The sequence below is a fragment of the Loxodonta africana genome, unplaced genomic scaffold (genome assembly GCF_030014295.1).
Source record: "Loxodonta africana isolate mLoxAfr1 unplaced genomic scaffold, mLoxAfr1.hap2 scaffold_197, whole genome shotgun sequence".
NCBI classification, from domain to species: Eukaryota; Metazoa; Chordata; class Mammalia; order Proboscidea; family Elephantidae; genus Loxodonta; species Loxodonta africana.
The window spans coordinates 294016-310052 of NW_026974938.1; the positions used below are offsets into that span (position 1 = coordinate 294016).

The 16037-nt window shown below is 42.3% G+C and overlaps 1 long non-coding RNA gene across 2 annotated transcripts in view; it reads right to left on the reverse strand.

Annotated features, from left to right (window-relative positions):
* The window catches only part of LOC135229313 (uncharacterized), a 57113-nt gene that overhangs the window by 2311 nt on the left and 38765 nt on the right, over positions 1-16037 (reverse strand). The window contains exons 1-2 of one of the 2 annotated variants that reach the window (XR_010320098.1): positions 11259-12398; positions 4054-4228 (exon numbers count right to left, since the gene is read on the reverse strand). This is a non-coding gene — a long non-coding RNA (uncharacterized LOC135229313). Of the gene's footprint in view, positions 4229-11258; positions 12399-16037 lie in introns of those variants that run through there. The other variant, XR_010320099.1, reaches the window with a different exon arrangement.

Sequence of the window (16037 nt, forward strand, 5' to 3'; positions counted from 1 at the left end):
AACACACGATGTCACTCAGCCAAAGGAGAGCACAGGCAAAGTCAACTGAAGCCCCCATTGTCAAGATTTTGCTTCTGCTGGGCCACAGCCCCCGGTGGCACACTGCATGCGCGTCACTTCTCCAAAGACAAGGCCGAATTCTGGACAACCAGGGCCCCAGCAGTCCAGAGTCTGCAGAAGGCGGCACATGGATCGCCTCTTTGCCACATACAGGAGGGAGGCCTGTGCCCTAGACTGGCTCCGCTAGAGCTCCACGACCTCAGCTATTTTCCCTGACCTTTGGCCCGTGCCCTCATGAGTGTGTTATCTCTAGTTACACTTCTCCTCCGACCACTCTGAATCCACCACCTGCGGATACCTGAGTATGGAAATTAACATCTATCACTCGCTGCAGTGTCACAGGTCGGTCACTAGGTGTCTAGGCTCAGACTGACCTTGGCTGTCTTCTGCCCAGGCAACTAGCCTAAGCCTTCAAAGGAAATGAGGACACGTGGTCACTGGCCGACATCCTTTAACCAACACTGAGTCCCTGGTCAGCATCCTGGAGTCCTGGCAAGAAGAGCCAGGCACCTCCAGGAGCATCTGGAGGAGGAGACAGGGGCTGAACAGGCTACCACACCTACTGGTGCTGCTACACATGTGGGAGACCTGGCTGCAGAGGGTGCAGGCATGGCCTCAGGGTCAAAGGAGAAAGCACCTGAAGACGTGCTAGGACCCTTAGACTGAGAGAAGCAGGATGTCTGGACTGCAAAATATGCACTCTTCAGGGAAGAAGTTCATTCAAGCTTCTTAAACCCACCTCACCTGGAAAATCCATCCTCTTTTAGCCTTGTGCCCCTTCCACACCCCTTCTAGTACAAAGAGAGATGCAGCCCTACGGCACCAGGGTGGAAGAAGCCCCAGGATAGCTGTCCGAAGACATGAGGTCCACTCAAAAGCTTCCCCCGCCAAGGAGAGAAGAGGACAAGACTCATCTGCAGATGAGGTCTCAGGGCCCTGAGAATGAGCATAATGTTTGTAAGGAAAGAGAAATAGGATTTCAGTGGGATATGGAAGTCTGACAAAGAGCCTCTGCAAAGATAGCTCTAAGGGAGGTGTGATTGTGAAGGTGGTCTGGTCACTGAGTTCTTTGTAGTACAAGGTACCAGACAGAAGCCAGACTCTGGGGGGAACCTGCCTGCCGGTGAGCAGTGGGCATAAAACCCTAAACCAATGAGAATCGAATCCCTTCTCAGCAGCTTCTGCACAGATCAGTGATGTTTGCTTGGTCTTTCTCTTTTCTGTGGTCTAACCTGATCTGTTCTGAGATCAGAGAGTTGGAATAGAAAAGCCTGACTGAGATGAAACGAGCAAAGAGAAGACAAGGCCTCCTAAATCTGGTGAAGACAGAACACAGATAACCAAAGGTGAGGATGGGAAGAAACAGATTGAGTTCCAAGTCCCATCCACAGTATCCCAGGGCCTGGGAATCCCTGGAAGTGCCAGAGGTGTGTACTCCCTGGGAGATGCGACCCCAAGTGTCAGAGGAAGCCCTGTGGAGCAAGGAAGGGAGGGCAGGGCCTCTAGGATGGGCACTTCCATACAGGCTGCCCATGTGAATTTCTCAGAGTGACCGTGACAGATCCTGAGAGGGACAGTTTGAGGCAAAGGAAAGTAAGTTTTCTGAAGAGGGGTGAATTCCACAGTCGCCTGATAATGAAACAGAAATCCCGTCCTGCTCAGAGGTACTGAGTAGGAGGGATTGTGAATTCCCATCCTGCACAGAGGTTGGCTGGGAAGTTCGACTGTCTAAAGACAATGTGGCCAAAGTCTTCTTTATCTTTCAAAGATATATCTTTAACTTCCTGCAAATTCAATCCTGAAAAAAAGCCTAGAATATACAAGTGTGGGTTTTTCAGGAGAGCAACAAGGGGAGAAGGTGATAGTGGCATATCAGAGAAGGAGAACAATAGTCTAAGGGTCCCTGTGTTACTTAATGAATCACACACGGTGTCAAGCATTCTTCCTTACCTGTAGACATGCAAATTCAGTAGATGTTTTAGCAATAACTGAATTAATCCTCAGAATTCTTTTTGGCCATTTCGAGGCATAGAGACCAGAAGAAGTCATTAGTTACAAGAGCAAGCAATAATTCGCTGGTCTGAATTTTGTTCAATTTCTGTGTTTGCCCTTCATAGATGGATAAAAGTCTCTGAATCTGGCATTGAAGACAGTGTTTTCTCTATTGTTATGGATTGAATAGTGTCCCCCAAAATGTGTGTCAACCTGGCCAGGCCATGATTCCCAGTATTGTGTGGTTGTCCTGCATTTTGTGATCTGATGTGATTACTTATGTGTTGTAAATTCTAACCTCTGTGATGTTAATGAGGCAGGATTAGAGGCAGTTAGGTTAATGAGGGAGGACACAATCTGCAGGATTAGGGTGAGTCTTGAGTCAGTCTCTTTTGAGATACAAAGAGAAAAGTGAGCAGAAATGAGAGGGACCTCATACCACCAAGGAAGAAGTGCCTGGAGTGGAGCATGTCCTTTTGACCCAGCGTCCAGGCGCTGAGAATTTCCTAGGCCAGGGGAAGATGGATGACAAGGACTTTCCCCCAGAGCCACAAAGAGAGAAAGCTTTCTCTTAGAGCTGGCGCCCTGACTTCAAACTTCTTGCTTCTTAAACTGTGAGAGAATAAGTTTCTGTTTGTTAAAGCCATCCACTTGTGCTATCTCTGCTATAGCCACACTAGATAACTAAAAAACACATATATAAAATAGTAAAAAAAAAATGTTTCAAATACACACACACACGTATGATGTTATTAAACTTTAAAAGGTTTTACATTCTTATAACACATTTAACAACAGAGATTTGTATACAGAAGTGATAATAAGAGCCATCCCCACATAAGTATATTGTACCTGCTCCCCCAAAGTGTCCAGTGTCCAAAGATACATATGTACCCTTTTACACACTTCTTTTTGCCGGGACACGTGTAAGTACATTCATTTGTTTGTTTTTATGGAAATTAGGTCACATTCTACCCATGTTTTTCTCTGAATCACTCTTCACTTGACAATTTTTCATGGATCCTCTAAATCAGCAGACATGGAAGAAGCACTCTTTTTGGTTCTTCTCATTTTTAACTCCCACCACTCTTCTGTCAGTTTGTTGTAGTGTGGTGGCTTGCATGTTGCTGTGATGTTAGAAGCTATGCCACCGGTATTTCAAATACCACCAGGTTCACTGATGGTAGACTGGTTTGAGTGGAGCTCTGGATTTAGACAGACTAGGAAAAAGGACCTAGTGACCTATTTCTAAAAACAACTGGCCAGTGAAATCTTACAAATAGTACTGGAACACTGTCTGATGGAATGACAGAGGATAACCCCTTAGGTTGGAAGGCACTCAAAATACAAGTGGGGAAGAGCTACCTCCTCAAAGTAGATCCCACTTTAATGACGTTTCCTGATGGGGCACAACTCATAATGAGAAGAAACTGATGCAAATATCCTTTAATAATCAGAACGTGGAATGAAGGAAGTATGAATCTAGGGAAATTGGAAGTCATCAAAAATGAAATGGAATGCATAAAGGTCAGTAATCCAAGGCATTAGTGAGCTGAAATAACTTGGTTTTGGACCTTTTAAACTAGACAATGATATGTTCTACTATGCCAGGATTGAGATACTGAAGAGAACGGCATCATATTCATCGATAAAAAGAACATTTCAAGATCTTTTCTGAAGTAGAACACTACGAACAATAGGATAATATTCACAGGCCTACCAGGAAGACCAGTTAATAAGACTATTATTCAAATTTACACACACATTATGAATGTGAAAGATGAAGAAGTTGAAGGTTTTTACCAAGTTCCGCAGTTTGAAACTGATCAAACGTGATGCATTCATCAATCAAGATGTACTGATAATTACGTAATTAGAATGCGAAGTTGAAAACAAAGCAGACAAATCAGCAGTTGGAAAATAAGGTATTGATGATAGAAATGACAATGAAGCTTACCTGATAGAATTTGGCAAGACCAATGACTTATTCATTGCACATACCTTTCGTCAGGAACATAAATGGTGACTATACTCGTGAACCATTCCAGGCAGAATAGATAGGAATCAAATTTGTGGAAGGTGATGATGGAGAAGGTCAATACCATGAGTCAGAATCAGGCCAGGGGCTGACTGCAGAACAGATGATCAGTTGCTCATATTCACGTTCAAGTAGAAGCTGAAGAAAATTAAAACAAGTCCATGAGTCAAAGTATGCCCTTGAGTATATCAAACCTGAATTTAGAGACCATCTCAAGAATAGATTTGATGCACTGCACACTAATGATCGAAGACCAGATTAGTTGTGGGATGATAACAAGGACATCATATATGAAAAAAACAAAAAGTCATTAGAAAGACAGGAAAGAAAGCAAAGACCAAAGAGGATGTCACAAGAGACTCTGAATCTTGCTCTTGAATGTACAGTACCTAAAGAGAATGGAAGGAAAAATAAAGTAAAAGAGCTCAACAGAATACCTGAAAGGGAAGCTGGAGAAGACAAAGTATGATAATAATAATGTGAACAGATCTGGAGTTAGAAAACCAAAAGGGAAGAAAACACCTGGCATTTCTCAAGCTGAAAGAACTGAAGGAAATATTCAAGCCTCTAGGTGCAATACTGAAGGAAGGATTCTATGGGCAAAATATCGAACAACACAGGAAACATCAAAAGAAGACGGAAGGAATACACAGACTCAATACACCAAAAAGAATTGGTCGACATTCAACCATTTCAGGAGGTAGCATTGGATCAAGAGCTGATGGTACTGAAGGAAGAACTCCAAGCTGCACTGAAGGCATTGGCAAAAAACACGGCTCCAGGAACTGATGGAGTACCAAATGAGATGTTTCAACACAGGGACGCAGTGCTGGAGGCACTCACTTGACTATTCCAATATATTTGGAAGACAGCCACCTGACCAAATGACTGAAAGAGATCTATATGTGTACCCATTTCAAAGAGAGGTGGTCCAACGCAATGTGGAAATTATCGAGCAATGTAATGTCATTAACATCCCACGCAAGAAAAATTTTGCTGAATATAATTTAAAAACAGTTGCAGCAGTACACAGACAGGCAACTACCAAAAATTCAAGCTGGATTCAGAGGAAGACATGGAATGTGGGATATCATTTCTGATGTCTGATGGATCTTGGCTGAAAGTAGAGTATATCAGTAAGATGTTTACCTGTTTTTGTTTCCTATACAAGGACACTCAACTGTGTGGCTCATGACAAATTATGGATAGCTTAGCAAAGAATGGGAATTCCAGAACACTTAACTGTATTCATGCGGAATATCTACGTAGACCAAGAGGCAGTCATTTGAGTAGGGCAAGGGGATACTGTGTGGTTTAAAATCAGAAAGTTATGTGTCATGGTGGTATCCTTTCACCATACTTACTCAATCTGTATGCTGAGCAAACATTCTGAGAAGCTGGTTTCGAAGAACAAGAACATGGCATCAGTTTTGGAGAAAGATTCACTAACAACCTATGATATGCAGCTGATACGACCTTGCTTGCTGAAAGTAAAGAGGACTTGAAGCAGTTACTGATGAAGAGCAACCACTACAGCCTTCAGTATGGATTACACCTCAACATAAAAAAAACAAAAATTCTCACAACTGGACCAGTAAGCAACACCATGATAAACAGAGAAAATACTGAAGTCATCAAGCATTTCATTTAACTTGAATCCATAATCAATGCCCACAGAAGCAGCAGTCAAGAATTCAAACAATGTATTGCATTGGGCAAATCTGTTGCAAAAGACCTCCTTAAAGTGTTGAGAAAGAAAGATGTCACTTTGAGGACTAAGGTGTGCCTGAGCAAAGCCATGATATTTTCTATCACCTCACATGCTTGAGCAAGTTAGACAATGAATACGGAAAACCGAAGAACTGATTCATTTAAAATATGGTGTTGGCAAAGAATACTGAATGTACCATGGACTGCCAGAAGAATAAACAAAACCATCTTGGAAGAAGTACACCAAGAATGCACCTTAGAAGCAAGGATGGCGAGACTTCGTTTCACGTGCCTTGGACATATTTTCAGGAGGGACCTGTCCCAGGAGAGGCTCATCATGCTTGGAAAAGCTGAGGGTCAGAAAAAAAGAGGAAGGCGCTCAACAACATGAACTGACACACTGGCTGCAAGAATGGGCTCAAACATAGCAATGATTGTGAGGATGGTTCAGGATCAGGCGGTGTTTCATTCTGTTTTACACAGGATCGATGGCATCTAACATCCACAACTAACATATGTATGCATATATATATGTATGTGTGTATGTGTGTGTGTGTATATATATATACCCATTGCCATCGAGTCGTTTCCAACTCATAGTGACCCTACAGGACAAAGTAGAACTGCCCCACAGAGTTCCCAAGGAGCGCCTGGTGGATTCGAACTGCTAACCTTTTGGTTAGCAGCTATAGCTATTAACCATTATGCGACTAGGGTTTCCATATATATATATATATTCTCTTCACTAGTTTTGCATCTCTAGAGATCCCAGGCTAAGACATTTGGTACCTACTGTGGTTCTAGAGGAACCAAATCTTAAGGATGAGTTTTCTGAATTGATTCTCAAGTCTGGCTAGTCTTAAAGGCACTGATGACTGTCTCCAGTAGTAAACAGGCTATTGCTAATCCATGGTGGGAGGTGACAATAGAAATACGCAAAATACTACTACCACTGGATCAAATATTTGTGAGAGACAAGGCTCTGCCTGATTACATATTTGATACTTTTCTATAATTTTGTCAGAATAAGAATAATAAGGAAGCTGCTTGGTTAGTCCTGCTTTTGCTAGTCACACTGGTGAATGAAAGAAATGGGCTCAAAGCTGAAGCACCACATACAAGATCTGAAAGCTGCCACTTGTGCCCAGAAAGAAAACCATATTTCTTATAGTAACAAGGCTAATGCTGCCAAAAATAAACTCAGATTCTTATCATAAGAGTGACTGAATTAAAGCGCCAATTGAATATCCAGCCTCAAATGGTGTCTGAAGTTAGAGTGAGGGTACTGATTGGGAAGAAATGGGATCCTGAAACTCGGGATGAGGACATATGGGCAGACAGTCAGGAAGTGGGGGACAATGAACCTCCAATTTCTGTTGAATCACTCTTCCTAACAGAACCAGACCTCTTACTCCCATCTGAAGAGATTCTCTAACTTTGCCTGCTAAGGCACCCTTCCCAGTAAAACAATTATCCCTTCCACCTCCATCTAATGAGATTACCCTCAGCTGTGCCTGAAGTGTCTTGTTTGAATTATCTCCTGGGGTGGTATCTGGGGCATTGCCTGGGGCATCACCTTAGGCAGATGTCTTATAAGACATGGCTGAACATCCCACTGCCACTGCCCATTTTTGCTTCTAGACCTATACCTAGACTTCAGTCCCAACAAGCCCCAAAAGGTGAACTATGAAGTGTGACCCAGGAGAAAGTATGCTAAACTCCAAAAGAACTGCTTGATTTTTCTAATACATACATACATACATACAGAAACCTGGTGAATATGTGTGGGAATGGCTATTATGGGTGTGGGATAATGGTGCAAGCGACATAAAGGTGGATTAGTCTGAGTTTATTGATATAGACCCAGGAAGCATAGATTCTTCATTCAGTGTTTCAGCTTCAGAGGTTAGAAAAGGATCTCATAGTTTATTTGGTTGGTTTACTGAAGCATGGATTAAGTGGTGGCCTACAATAAATCAAGTGGAAATGGCAGATCTGCCATTGTATACTGTAGGAGAAGGTAACCAAAGGCTGAGGGAAACTGGCAGGTTAGAATGGATTTATTAGGCTGGACCCACAGATCCACACACGGAGTGCCCAGAGGGCTCTCTTTGTACCATAGCGGTGAGGTACAAATTTGGGAAGCAAGCCCCAGCATTATTGAAGACTTCTGTGGTTGCTATTTTATGTAAGTAAGAGTCCACAGTGAGAACTGCCCTAACTGAATTAAGACACCTAACTACAATGCAGTTGACTGGACCCCGTGGTGGTAGCAGCCAAGTGGTGGCACTCAATCAACAAAGACAAGGTGTGTGTGGTTACCATAACAGACAGTAGAGTCAAAGCAGTAATCAGAATAGTCTGCTCACATGGATTTATGGCAATGGCTACTTAGTCATAGTGGCCCTGGGAGTGAAAGAGCTGGGAAATGGACATCTCCTGGTACCTAGTGTCTTAGATATCTAGTGCTCCTGTAACAGAAATACCACAAATGGATGACTTTAACAAAGAAAATTATTCCCTCACAGTCCAGGAGGCTCTATAAGTCCAAATTCAGGGTGCCAATTCCAGGGGAAGGCTTTTTCTCTCTGTCACTCCTAGGGGAAGGTCGTTGTCACCAATCTTCCCCTGGACAAGAAGGTTCTCAGCACAGGGACCCTAGGTCCAAAGTATGCACTGCTCCTGACACTTCTTTCTTGGTGGTACTGAGGTCCCCCTGTCTCTCTGCTCTTTTCTCTTTTATATCTCAAAAGAGACTGACTTAAAACACAACTTAATCTTGTAGATTGAGCCCTGCCTCCTTAACATAACTGCTTCAAATCTTCGCTCATTAACATCATAGAGGTAGGATTTACAATACATTGGAAAATCACACCAGCTGACAAAATGGTGGATAATCGCACAATACTGGGAAGCATGGCCTATTCAAGCTGATATATACATTTTGGGAAGACAGAGTTTAATCCGTAACACCTAGTATGCAGCTATCGACCTGTTAATGCCTTTTTCTCCATACCTGTTTGGAAGTATCACCAGAAACAGTGTGCCTTCTCTCTGACCTAAGTATATAAGGACCAAATAATATAGAGGAATCTCTGTTACATTTTCTCCATCTTACCGTTATTTGGCCTCATAGGCAGACCCAGTCACTTAATTGCACGGCAGAATGAAGAGATTAAAGCCCCAACATTCTTGCCAGTGGACCAGGAAGGTAGCTGCTCAGACATCAGAGAGCCTCAGAGAGACAGAGACCAGGCGGCTCAAGAGAGGGATACCATAAAGTTGTTTTTCATACCCCCCTCCACTCCCATAGTTGCATATGCTTTGCTCTGACCCCAAGAAGTAGATCAATCCTTTGAGAACTGCATTATGGGTTAGAACACCAACAAGGTCCCAGACTGAGTGACACTCCCATAGATTACATCCAAATATCATTGCAAAGTCTTCAAAATCTGAACTGACATCTGAGCCACAGCATCCAGAAGTTGGGAAAGAACCTGCAGCCTGAACATAACTGGGTCAAGTGATTCCTAAAACAAACAACATCGACATTTTCTGTAAGATTGAAGTAAGACACAGTCTTGGAATCATAGACAAAAACTTTAAAAAGCTACTTTAACCACGCTCAAAGAAGTAAGAGGCACACCTTAGAAAAATAGAAAAATACATAGAAACCATTCACAAATGAAAATTTTAGACAGGAAAAATAGAGATAAAAAATTCACTTGATCAGCGGAATGCTGTTGACAGACAAAAGGATCAATGAGATGAAAATAGTTCAATTGAAAATATCCAATCTGAAAACAGAGGACAAATATTGAAAAAAAAATGAACAGAGCCTCAAAAAAATCCAAAAATATCTAACATTTATTTATTGGAATTCCATAAGGTGTAGAGAAAATATGTGGTGTAGAAAAAAGTATCTGAAGAAATACTGGCTGAACACTTTCCCAATTTGTTGAAAGACATAAACTTACAGATTCAAGAAGCTATGCAAACTCCAGCAAGTTAAACTCACATAATTTTACGCCCAAATGCCTCACTGTCAATTGTGGAATAACAAGGACCAAGAAAATATCTTCAAAGAAGCTAGAGAGAAAACAACTCATTTCACACAGGAGAAACAATTGGAATGACTCTGTATTCATCATCTGTAGCCATGGAGGCCAAAAGGCTGTGAAAACAACATTTTTTCAACACTGAAAGAAAAGAAACATTAACCCAGTGTTCTATAGGCTGTTACTTCTTTCATGAGTAAAGGAAAAATATTGACATTCTCAGGTGAAGGACGCTTAAGAGAATTCATCGCCACCAGACTTGTTCTAAATGAAACACTAAGGAAGTTCTTCAGGTGGTAGACTTGGAATTTCAGGAGTTATGGAAAGCAACAAAGTCGAAAGTACCTTCTGAAGTTTGCCGATCAGCCAAAGATTAGACAGGTCTATAAAACAAACAATAACACACGTGAAGAAAGTGTTTCTTAGTTCAATTGTGTGTATGAGACCAAAAGTACAAAACCTGCCCAAAAGCACAGAAAAGAGGGCAGGACGGAACAGGAATCATGGCGGATGGAAACGGGGAACCGGAGCATAGAAGAGAATATTGACACATCATGAATATTGCCACCAATGTCACAAAACAATTGTGTATAAATGGCTGAACAAGAAAGTAATTTGCTCTGTAAAGTTTCAAATAAAGCACAATAAAAAATTTTTAAAAAGTGGTAGGTATCTGGGTAAACATATTATGCCAACCCTGCTGTCACTGCACAACATGGTGCAGGACTCCCCTCTTTGGAAAGACTTGCTAGCCTATTGGAAACACTTTGGAATATACTCTTGGTGGCAAATTAGTATTAGAGAATGGGATTATTTTGAAAATATGAGATGTCTGTACTCATGTCTGGTGAATAAACTGGATAATAAAATTTTCAGAGCGAAATGAGATGTTCTAACAGAAAAATAGGCCTGAATTCCCACGTGGGCCATGAGCCTAATCTGAAGGCCTTTCCCAGAGAGGCATTTCAGGCACTTCTAGAGCAGCAGGAGCGCTGGGGAATGCAGGTGTCAACCTCCCCCAGGGCCTTCTCTGAGGAGTAAGTACCTGCTTTAGTACTAAGCTTAGGGGTTCATAAATAGTCATTCTGCATAAGGTCTTCAGGTTCAAGTCTGTAATCCAGCTGGGATTCTGTGTGTGCTGCATCTCTGCATCAAAAGAACATGCTTCTAGAAGCAGAATGCCAGGAGAGAGGCGGTTGGGCAGTTGGGGGTGGGGGGTGCTGCGCAGACAGGGGTGCCCAAGGGAGGCACAATATAGTCATTCTGCAGCAGGTCTAGTCATTCTGCATAAGAATTAGAATGCTTCTGTCAATGCATAATAGTTTACATGCAGGACATAAACAAAGTGACTGAAGGACAAAGTCGAATAGTAAACCAAGCCACTCCCTGTCAATCCTTACCTGAGAGGGTCTTCATGAAGACTTCCGGGGATGGAGAAGGACACAGTAAATGCTGATTTATTTTACCTCTTCCTTCCTCAAGAAACAGGAACTGGTGTTAAGATGTCAGGTGTCAAGCCCCAAACTCCTCTTCTGGTCTGTATTTAAGCTGTATAATAAAACTGGGATCAGGCAATCAGCCGTGAGCAGACAGACCCAGAGTATTCCCAGTGCCCCACATCTTTGAGCTCCAGTGAGATCCTGTTCTTAGTCACTAGATTAGCAGAGGAGCTGAAAGACTGAAATTCCGTGTTTTAAGGCAACTTGGGCTTCAAACAGTCACTTATTGCTAAAGTCGTATTTCTCTGTGTTAATTTATGATCCTTAACTCAAATCCGGAGTTTGGAGCTCATTTTGATAACTCCTCATTAGTCTGCATAGACTAGAGTCTGCTCACAGTCAGTGATGACAATGGAGGAAACAAAGTCCCTAGCCCAGAGGAGGGACTGCTCCCCATATTTGGGGAAATGCCCCTGGGAAGCATCGGCGAGGTGCACTTTGGCCTCTGTGGCTTTGCCTTCTGCTCCTGGAATTGCACCCTGGGGGCCTCCATATGCAGACCCAGAGTCCGTGGGTGACCACAACTCCCCCCTTCTGGGTCATCGTCCGGACACACGTTGCGATATGCTTCCTGCCCTCCTTTCCAGCATAAGCGCTGCGATCACAAGTGGCAGAACCAGTTCTCAGGTCCAGACCCTAGACCTTGCCCTCCTTGGCCTTAGGCTTCCCCTAGTCCTGGTGGAACCTGCAAGCCTGGCGGATGCGAGGTTAGCACCCGGCTGGGTGGGCTTGGGCCTGTCTCAAAAGGCTCATGGCGCACGCGGGTTCCGCCTCCTTGGAGCCTGCAGGCTTGCGGCCGGCAGCCCGGCATCTCCTGCCTCCCTCGGGCGCCCTCTCTGAGCAGCAGCTCCCCTCCCCCTCCCCCGCCAACCACCCAACAGTCGCACTGCCTGCTTTCTGCTTCTAGAAGCGTGTTCTTTTGATGCACACATGCAGCACACACAGAAGCTCAGTTGGATTACAGACTTGAACCTGAAACGCACAACTTTAAAACTACTAGACTGGCGGGGGGCAGGGGTATTGGCAGTGAAAAAAGGAAAAAAAAAAATAAGAAAGAGAACAATTACAAAAAAAGCATTAGAAGACTATATCCTCACATTATGGACTCAAGAAGGTTGTGGATAAACAACTGCGCAGATAGCATACTGTTGTCTCTTTGCAAATAAGTCTTAAATGAGGGAATTTGGTACCGGGAAGAGTTGCAGAGCCTGACTTTGGGGAAATCTGGGATTGATGAATTGCCTTCCATGAGGCTACAAGCCCTGATAATCAATATTTGAAGATGAGATTCGAGCAACCTAGAACATGCATCAGAATTTTTTCTAAGTAAATTAGCACCAGAAGATGCCTTTAACCACTAAATAAAATGGGTCAGTAGTTCAAGATCTCCCTAAAAAGAAAACGGCAGACCTAGATCGTTTCCAGTCAGGTTCCAGCAAACATGCAAGAAACAGTCATTTTAATCTTGTACATAGTCAACAGAGATTAGAAAACCATGAGATACTCCCCTAACTTGATCCTTAAGGCTAGTTTAAAAATGATAACAAATTAGAGAAGGATGGTAGAAGAAGAGTTAGAGGACAAGCACACTCAGTAACTGAGATGCAAAACCCTATGTAAGATGCCAGCAAAGGAAATCCAACAAAGGATAAACCACGTAACATGCCATGATCAAGGCGTTTTATTGTAGGCATACAAATTTGAGTGAACGTTAAAGATTTAGTAATTTCATTCACCACATGCATAGGTGAAAGAAGAGAAGACATATGCTCACCTCAAGAGATGGGGGCAAAGCAGGTTGATAAAATCCAATCACACGGAGAGATAAGGACTAGGAGCAAATATGGAACAGAAAAGGAGTTCCCGAACATGGAAAACTACAACTAGCACGATAGTTCATGGTGACGTGTGGGACATTCTCTTTAAAATTAATAAACAATAAAATAAGGGTGCTTCTATCATTACTTTTATTAAACATTGAACACTGGAAGTGTAAGCTAGTACAAAAAGAGAAAAAGTATAACTGCTATTCATAGATTATAGGACTGTCTCCATTGAAAACTGTAGAAAATACTGGAATTAATAGTAATCATAAATAAAAAATAAATTGAAATTTCAATGCATCACCATCGAGCTGACTCTGTCATAGCTCTTAGGTGAAAGCAAAGGACACTGATAGGGAAAGAGCAGGTTCGGGTGGTCTAGACCAAGGAGGGAAGAAAATTATTCTGCACTGGGCTGAACTTATAAGAACGGGTATGTGTGTTAGTTACCTAGTCCCTCCATAACAAAAAATAACACAACTGGATGGCTTTAAAGAACAGAAATTTATTTTCTCACAGTTTAGCAGGTAGTCGTTCGAATTCAGGGCATGGCTGTAGTGGGAGGTCCTTCCTTGTCTACCTCAGCTTCTAGTAGATGCCAGCAATCATTTGTGTTCCTGGCCTTCTAGAAGCATCTGTCTTCTTTGTCTGTCTTCCTTTTCACCTGTTTGTGTCTGTGTGTATTCTGCTCCTTTTATAACTAAGAAGAGTTAGGCTTAGGACCCACCCTACATTGGTATGACCTCATTCACATAATAAAAGCAGGCCCCCTCTTTCCTAACAAGGTCAGATTTACAGGTACAGGGGTTAGGATTTCCACATACATTTTGGAGGGACACAATTCAATCCCTAACAGTCGATTTACCAGATATTCTGGATTGAGAGTACTCGCATGAACAGCTCAGAGTGGTTCCAATTCTTTGCTACATTCGTTGGCTGAAACTTGTCTCAATGGTCACCCAAAGGAACGCTGCAGCAATTTATTGTGTAGGACCTGGCCAACCATTCCTAATCACATCCATTGTGTGGAAAAACACACAATCCCATCACCGAAGCCTTGAGAAATTCATGGATAAGAAAAGAATAGTGGCTGGAACAAAGAATTGTTTCATAGCCTAGATAACATGGTGTAGGTGTTAGATATTCACATGGAGATGTCAGGTAATAAAACTTCACCCCACACGGGGATGTCAAGGATAATACCAACAGCTAATGTTCATTGAGTACCTACACTGGTGCCAGGCACTCCTGTGCTTTTCCTTTCATGTTTGCTTTTCATGATGGCCATATGAGGAATGTATCATTATAATGCATAAAGAGGTCAATACAGAGAGTTAGGCTGACATTTCAATATATGAGTCTGGACCCAGGAGGAGTTTGAATGGATGGAGGTATAAACCTCAGGTCCTTAGCTACAAATAGACAGCAGTGAACTCACTGAGGCATCCTAGAGGGAGGGTGTCAATAGAGAGAGGAGCAGGCACCAAGCCCAAGGGTACTCGGGTATCTAGAAGCCTGCCAGGTGAACAGCAGCCAACAAGCCTCTCTGAAGTCCAGTGTGGTTCCTGGAGGGTTGTCTGTCCTTGCTCTCAGCTGCATTTCCCCAGTGCTCCTCCCACCTGCACTGGGTTGTCCCCTTCATGAGGACAGGGACAGTGTGTACCTTTCACCACTGTATCTGCATAACATAGACTATTTCTGGCCCATGGAATATACTGACTGAAAGAAAAATAAACAAACGATAAGTACGTAAAATCCTTCGTAGTTGATACCTTGGGATACATTAAGGGGCTTCATGAGTAAGAGGGAGAAAAACTGATCAGGGCTGCTTCTGAGACCATCTCTTAGGCGTAAAGAGTGTTAAACAATAATTAAACAAAGAGATTTAATGGCAGAGATGTATGTTAAAAAGATGTAAGTATAGGTTGAAGATTACTAGAAACATGCACATTTATTATTGCAACTATAGTCAAATCGTTAAAAAACATATACTACATGCACACAGAATATTATAAAGTAATTTAATGCCCTCATTAAAAAAAAACAAAAAAAATTTATCATGAGAAAAGACTAATGATGAACGAAAATATCAGGATATAATATCTGTGTTAATATACATAAATGTGTGTGCTAATACACACATAAAACCAGTTGCCACTGAGTCAGTTCTGATTCATGATGACACCAGGGTGCCAGAGTAGAACTGTACTCCATAGGGGTTTCAGTGTTTGGGTTTTCGGAAGTAGGCTGCCAGACCTCTCTTTCACAGCAATTCTGGGTGGACCTGAACTCCAACTTTCTGTCAGCAGCTCAAGATATTAACCATTTGCATCAACCAGAGACTCTAATACACATACATGCCAATGTAAGTAAGATAACAGACATATCGGAACGTTAATAATTTATTCTATGCATTACGTATGTTTTCTTGTTATTTATTGCATACTTTCCCATTGCTTCCAAGTTTTTGAGGAATAGAATGTACTTCTGGAAAAATTCATGAGAGATTTTTAAGTAATGAAATAATTAACAGAAACAGAATGAGTAAATCTGTGGCAAGGCAGCCCAGGAACCCAAGATTACAGTAACACTGGTATGAAAAGGAGAATTGTGGAGTCCTGAAGCTCAGTGGTCCCATGCATGCATCAGGAAAGAGGGAAGAGCAAATAAACAAGGAGAAAATACAGTGAGCCAGAGGAGTGGGAGCCCTCTGTTGTGGGCACAGTTTTCTCATGAAACTTTAGATGGACACAATGGGTGGGATTATCCACTTCCATCACACAAACATTTTTATTACCCTTGATTTTAACGGAACTATGTTATAAAAACAAATGATAAAATAAAGTATAATAAAAGA